This window comes from Cupressus sempervirens, chromosome 9 (genome assembly GCF_028749045.1).
Source record: "Cupressus sempervirens isolate cs-2001-9-10 chromosome 9, ASM2874904v1, whole genome shotgun sequence".
NCBI lineage: Eukaryota > Viridiplantae > Streptophyta > Pinopsida > Cupressales > Cupressaceae > Cupressus > Cupressus sempervirens.
Window position 1 is genome coordinate 209,478,356 of NC_143126.1, and position 8,138 is coordinate 209,486,493.

At 30.7% G+C, this 8,138-nt stretch overlaps 1 long non-coding RNA gene across 1 annotated transcript; it reads left to right on the forward strand.

Annotated features, from left to right (window-relative positions):
• The first annotated feature begins 4,254 nt into the window (after positions 1–4,254).
• On the forward strand, positions 4,255–5,176 carry LOC149538233 (uncharacterized). The gene is made up of 5 exons (XR_016356523.1): positions 4,255–4,336; positions 4,461–4,592; positions 4,721–4,792; positions 4,874–4,948; positions 5,053–5,176. It is a non-coding gene; the product is annotated as an uncharacterized LOC149538233 (long non-coding RNA).
• Positions 5,177–8,138: the final 2,962 nt, after the last annotated feature.

The window sequence follows — 8,138 nt, forward strand, 5'->3', positions numbered from 1 at the left end:
TTAATGATCTTACTTATTGTATTGTACTTTGTTTCATGGATTTGAAAGGGATGATGTAATCTATTTTATAAATGTATATTCTTTCAACCTTTCATACCCTATGACATGTACAATGGATGATTGTGCATTCTGAATTAATGCCAAGTGGCATTCAGAACAAAATGTATATTATTTAAACGAATTGAACTCATAGTTATTCTTTCATGTGGATGTGTTATTTATTTTACTCAATATTATTTAAAAATTAGATGTGACTCAACATCTTGGGATCCTTAAGGAATGTAATCTGTTATGTTTGCTTATGTATTATTGTATGTTATTGCTCGCTTAGTAAAAATTTAGGTTAGTTCTATGGATCCCTTGGCGGGACATTGCATAATGCGCTCCCTTACTAGTAAACCATATCTTTTTAAATAAAACTACCCACTAACCATAAACATAGTATTAATCTTGATGTAAAATCTAACTCTCACCATAATTCTTATCCTAACCCTAACACTCATTAAAATTTTAACCAAATTGTATAATTAAAATTGAGAAATCTAACCCTAATCATTAATAAAATTAATCCTAAATGTTAAACCCTAATTCTAATTGTAACTTCAAATCTTAAACCTAACATTTGATCCCTAGCCAAGTAACCATAACAATAGGTCCATAATGGAAAGTAATCTTAATCCTAGGTTTGAAAACATTATTTTTGGTTGAAGAAATATTGAAATCTTAAATGATAAACTATAAAATAGTACTTCAAGAAAAACTTATTTTGTACACTTATTTAATCTAATTATATTAATTTGTTAATATTTCTCCTGATAATGATGTTTTATGATTTATATTTTTTTAATTTCTCCACACAATATGTAGAACTTAACTTTTCACCATATTTTATGTAGATAATACATTTTAATTGATATGGATTTTATCTTTAGATGTGTGTTTGATTCTTTTAGCATGAGATTTGTTCACATTGGACATGTTTTTTTACTGTTTAATACATAATTGACTTAAAACTATATTTAGAATGATTTTTATACTTAGACATTGGTGTGAATAATTTCATGTCTATTTCTAAGTTAAATTTGGATTTTTTTTCTTGAAGCATTATTTGGTGAAGAGTTTTATTTTTTGGGAAATATAACTATCTATTGTAATAGCTAGTGTCGTAAATTTGACAAAGAATCCAATCTTCCATAAGAAAGAAAAACACATGGACATCCAATAATATCTTCCAACTAAGATCTTGTTATCACCCTAACTATTACTATGACATTTACACAAAACATAATTGTGATCTAGTAATCAAACATGAAGTTGCCTATAAGTAAACACCACTTTTTGATACACATTCTTGGATACACAAATCTTCATTTAAAGTCATGATCTACACGAGTCTCCAACTTAGCCTCTTTACTAAAATTTATATACTAGAGGGAGAACCAATATTTTGGTTACTTTTGACTACCTCCTCCTCACGTTCACTAAAAAGACCTTCTGAAACCATTACTTTTGGGACCACCTTCTTCTATCATCCATTAATAGGTCCAACAATTTCTTAACGAAAAGGGAACTAAATCTTACCACCATGGGCGCCTCTATTCAATTCTTGAAATATCACCTAGTTGAGAAGGGAAGATTTTTTGACCTCCTTTTATTTTCTACATATCACTTGATAGTTCTTTAACATCTAAACTTCTTGAGACCCTTTTGAATAGTTTAATTCATAGAGCACGTCATTTCGTTTAGTTTACTAAGATCCAATAGGACTACAAAAAATGTGGCAATGATAGTGTTCACATGCATTGTATGTAAATTACTAGGTCATGTCCAAAAATCAACCTTTTTAATATTATTCTCCAAACTCACCCCTAAGAAAAGCATTTTCTTTGTCTTATATGAGTAATCCTAATCAACATATCCATATGATGGCACCTTAAGTGTAGAGTGTCACTACTAGAATGGAAAGGAAAATTACTATTTCTATATAACCTTCACTATGTTACTTGATAATGATTAAATTGGTTTCTAAAGTCCCATTATTAATTTCCAAGGTACTGATCAACTTGGTGAGCCACTTGAGATTATTAAACTTCAACCTTACAAAAATGACAATTCCCTTCTCATGGGCTAAAATTTATATTTTTTTTATAAAGCCATGTTTTCCATAACAATAAACAAAATGAAATTGTCATTTCCATCTTTCTAATTTGATAACTCCACTTTTGACTAATGATATTGATTGAACCATCTAGATTTCTATGATGGTATGCCATGCTTTCTTAGTCTATGTTGTTTCTTATGACTCTTTTTGCAACCCTTTTTCTAGGACATTTCAAGTCCCATTACCTTTTGGTATATATGAAAAATGCAAATATCTTTACATTTTATTATTATCTATGTGATTGGTCTTAACCATTTTCTAAAACAATAATTCTGTGTGATATTATATTACACAGAATTAGTGCAGTGATAAGGGAATGCCATTCAAGATGCACACACTTAGCATTAAGGAAAATCCTACATTTTAACCCCAAAAGAGTAGCCCCAATCATAATGCTAATCCTAAATCTTATATTTTGTGCCTCAATCATAATGTTAATTACTCTACCATAATTGTAAATGGATAACCCTAAATCCTAACCCAAACCACAATCTTATTTATATGTTCAATCCTAATTGTTTTAATATTGAACCTTAATCATACAAATTATGCTAAGGCATAATCATAAACATATTTATATAAGATATTTTTAGAATTCACATTTAAGTTGATTTATTAATATTATTTTTTGATTAGAATTAAATTTGGTATAATGTTCAATTAGCCTTAACATTAAAGGTTACTTAAGTGTTTAACTTTACTTATTTAATTGATATGGTTTTAAAGATCTATGCATTTATATAATCGATATTTTATATTTATTTTATTAAATAGTAATTTTGTGATTTTTTATGTTGTTTAAACATATATGCAAATTATATTTGACGGATCCACCCCCATCGCTACCTCTGCCCCCTCCATCTCCACCTCCACCTCCACCTCCACCCCCACCCTCCACGATCACCTAGCCCTCCTCCAACACCTACTGTAGAGGATCTAAGGAGAGCATGAGGTGCAATCTTCGTGACCTCATGCATGATATTGCGACCATTAAGTGAAAGGCCCACCCCTCCCCTCCCCCCCCTACTTCACCTTGCAGATAGTAGGCAAGGCATTGTTCACTCTATAGAGCACTTGGATTATGATATTTATAGCTTTAGATTATGGAGGCAAAACATGCGTGCCTTTTAATCTGATGGCCTATCCTATAGAAAGGTCCATAACCTAAAAATAAATAAATGACATTTTAAAAGATATTTTATAAACCCTCAGATGGGTGATGAGATTAGCGAGAAGAAGCCTCACATTTATATTAGATGGTGCACGCATCCGCATATATCAACACACTTTTGGGAGCAATGGTGGATGGTATTTGACCATCCACCACATGCAAATCAAGAAGTTCCCATGTACTTCCTTAGGAAGCTATGGGCTGAATTTGAATTGGGTTTGAAACCCAACTATTTTTATATTAGATCATTTCAGGGGTTGGTGAAGGGATGCCTCAAGATAGGTTTGGGGAAAAGTTGAGCCATAGAATGATGAATCACATATGGCCTTAGCCTCTTGTACCTCTTCTTGCACTAGTTGTCCTAGCACCACACCATCATCGAGCAGTGTCATTTGCTCTTCCTCATTGAGTGCCCTTTTAGGCAATTTAGTAGAGCAATGGACATAGGTGAGAGATATTCATCCACTTGGACACATTTGTACTAGTTGTGGAGATATATGAAGAGGACACTAGAGTGATGTTGATGCGGCACATGATGAGTATTATGCTAAGGGTGCTGATTTTGATGATTATTTATATGCTAACCATGGTGATGGCAGTGATGATATTCATGTGTCATCATTTGTTGACCTTCTGCAGGGAGAGCCCAGAGATAGTCAAGAGCAATAGGTAAATTTTTTATTAAAATTTAAATAAAGTACATAATTATTTACTTTCTACATACATGTGTAATTGTATTAACCATATTAATGTAGGTTGATTTTGAAATAATAGAGGATGGATGCAGTATAGTCTTTTTTCGAGACTTATAGACGTCAACATCCCTCATACGGTATGCACTTTGAATTACACTATAAATAATGTACATTTGAACTTGAATTTAATAACTTGTGCTCATATGTTATTTTTATCTAATTTTGTAGGGATTATCGACTGCTATACAATTTGATGTTAGTATAGGTCCTGATCCATTAACCACGGAGGCACAACCTCAAATACCTACGGTATGAAATTTTGACTCAAGAAAAATAATTTGTACTATTTTTATGTATGTACATTGTTATTAACTTATAATCTTCAACTTTGATTCATGTATAATTTTATGTGTTTTGGTTTTACGAACATTAGATGGATTGTGCTTATCCATATAGGCCTTAGTATAGTTTATTTTCAACTCCATCTTTTGACCATGTGAGACATGCCGATGTTCATCATGGTAGCATATCTTTAGACATATCTATGACATTGGCTACTACTGAGGTATGATATGTATACATGTTTTTATAGTATATAGAAACTTAGTGTAAATTATGTACTTTTTAGTTTACATACTTTGTAATTCATGTATATATAATTTTGGCTCAACGTTTATGTATCCATAATTTTAGGACTATGCCACTATGAGTGCTGCTGAGAGTACATGACTAAGCTAGATGGAGGTACCTACATCATCCTTTGAGGTCAGTATTGTGATTTATGTACATACATAGTTCATTATTCTCTTTATCAAATTTTTAAAATGTATGTATTTTAAATTACAGGACCTCACCAGTGCCACATTTAGTAGCTTTCACAGTGCACCTCCTCCTGTTATAGAGGGACACCCATCTCATTTGGTATTATTTTTATTATGTAGTGAATATTTAATTTGTTTGCAAGCTAGATTTTGAAACCCATTTCAATTAAGCATGTACCTAATGAGACACCTCATGTTACACAGGATGATCCATCTACCTCACTGGGTGTCCCACATGATGAGACAACTCATGTTACACGGGATGATCCATCTAAGTCCTCTTTGTCTGGACTAAAGAGGACTACATATCATATAGATTAGGTCTTTTTGGAACCTTTAGATTGTGTTTTTATGATGTACATATTGTTTATTTTGATACACATTGTATTAGGATATGCATTTTTTGACTTCATAGATCATATTATGACATATTAGACCATGTACTATTTTTCTATGACTTCTTATCATGCTAGTGTATGTAGTATAGATTATTATGTTGTCATGTTATAAGTATGAACCATTTTCTTTATTGCAACATATTTTATTCATGTTATGACACATTTTGTAAGTATATGGTAGATGAACAATTATTTTAATTATCCATATAGAAACATTAATTTAAACATGTTTGAATGTAAAAGTAATTGAAAAAAAAAGTTCATTACTGGAATTTACCTTTCAAATAGAAGTAAACTCTTTTTAAAAAATGTTTACAACATGTTTCACAATATATGTAAGACAATGTCAATGACATAAATAGAAGTGAACTCAAAATATAGAATTGGATCAACACATTTCTTCAAATGAGGTTTTGCAAAATAAATTTGTAAAACAAAAACACATGTTAATAAAAGAATAAATTAATATGAGCTATCTAAACTATGTAAATATGTGTAATTTGTATGTATTCACTATGTGTAATTGCATAAGATGTTGATGTTCGATCCACCTTAACATGTAATTGCACAAGATGTTGATTGAAATTTGCATAAATTGTAATTGAGACCTAAATAAGAGGTATATATAAGCTCTCCAATTTGCTATTGACAATGCATACATACATGTAATTAAATTATATAAGTGCATATGTAAAAATAGCACAATAAAGAAAAAACTTAAATGTGTTTGATTTAAATGTAGTCATCCCACTATACCATTTGCATCCTCTCTCTTTTGCAATGCATCTATGATTGTCTCGTGCTTGTCCATTGAAATTGTCCATAATACCTTATTGGCGGGTCTCCCTTTGTATCTTTCTAATTTGATATTTTTTGCCACAACCAAATGAGAATAGTGTAAAATCTTCTTTTTAGATTGGTAGTCTTCAAATGCTAGTAAACTATTTCTTTAAATGTTAGGTATGTATGTAGCCAAGTGCTAGCCACAATGACAGACCCAATTGTATACTCAAAACCATCATCATCTATTTGATGACATATCATTTTTTTCTTAGGTTCCACACATCTAGCTAGCCAATACTTAGTCTTTTCATCGTTATCATTAGTTATAATTATAGCATAAACATGTCTTAAAAAATAAGATAAAGTACATAAACACTTCAATCACATTTGTATGTATATAAGTTATATATTAAAGATATGTACTTGAATCATATTAATGACATGTACATAAATAAATAATATAAATTGAAGCATGATCACAACAAAATTTAATTTAATTGTGCATATTAGGTTGTATGAGATCTAAAATATGACCATAGTAATATGATGCAAAAGTAACATTCTGACCTTCATTTACTATATCATCTTGAAAATGTGTGTCAGTAGATGCTAATGATTTTTGTTGCCAATCTTCAACCCATTATGTATTCTCACATTCTTCCCATTCACCTGCAAGACAAAACTGCAAAAAACAAGCAAGCTCCCTAGTCCATGTAGTCCAACTGTTAGAATCTAAACTCCTAAATGAATGCCATTTATCTGACCCACTAATTGTATTATACTCATATCTTAAAAGGATATTCTTCTCTTCAACTAGGTAGAAGAAACATTATATTGTAGACTTTTGAATTGATCTTATGTATAAATATTTGTTACACCATTCGATAATCTCATGCATGTTTTTGAATTTGGCTTTTTTCTCAAATTTTAATTTCTCTCTACTAAGGGCTCCCTTCACACTTGCACCAGGACCATCATGTTCTCTTTTACCATTTCTAGCCTCAAAAAAACTCCACACATGTTGGATATTAGCTTGGCTATGTGTTCTACTCAACCAATAGAACATTCTAGAATTCTTGAATTGTCTTGTACAATTATCTGATCATATCTAATGTTGTGTCATTTAAATTTATCTCTCTTTTAAACTATCAGAAAAGACCTTGAAACAATATTGGATAAAATCAAATGAATGAAGTTTATTATCACTCATATAGAAATGGTACTCTCTCAATATATTTTGATCCTCCTTTGTACTATCATGTGCATGCCTATAAACTATATGAACATAAATTGTTGCTTGCATTAAATTATAATATTGTGGTTGTACCTCATCTTGTGGTGCAAGTGTGTAGTTCTCTACAAAGTCAACAACAAAGAGTATAGTACCAATTGGAAATGTATTCTTACATATGTGAAATTATCCATCAAGCCATCTAGCATATTGAGAGTGTTTAACATATTTTTTTATGATCACACTCTTAAACTCGTCCATAAATACTTGACAACTAACTTTATCTATAACTAGATCACACCTTCTTCCAATCTTCCCATTTTTCAATGGATATTCAATAGTTTTGAATCTTTTTACATCGACTATTTTTTCTCCAAAAGTAGTCAAAGCATTTTCATGCAAACATTCATCTAACAAAGAAAGATTCTCACACATATCACATGTATAAGAAAGACATGCATTGAAAAGAAAGTATTGATCATTAGGTGGCTTACAAAACAAACCTGATATGAATTCCTTTATAGTTTGAGGTGGTATTTTTATACCACATTCTTGCAACATTTCTTTACTATGCATGGTACCACGTATAGATCAAAATACATCATAATGGTAATGAAATTGAACATGATTTTTATAACAACATGTGATTCTTTCCTTGTTAATCCTTACATATCATGGCTTACACTTTCAAAAGATATTTGACTAATGGTAATAGTTAACACCTTACTATCTACAAATTTTCTGAACAATTCAGTTCAAGTCATCTCCAAACGATATTTAAGATGTGGATCATGTATTTTTGAGCCAACTCTCAATTTAAAAAAATCTCTTGAATTAGGTGAAACTCTTTTGTTATCATGCCAAAAAAATTTAACTAA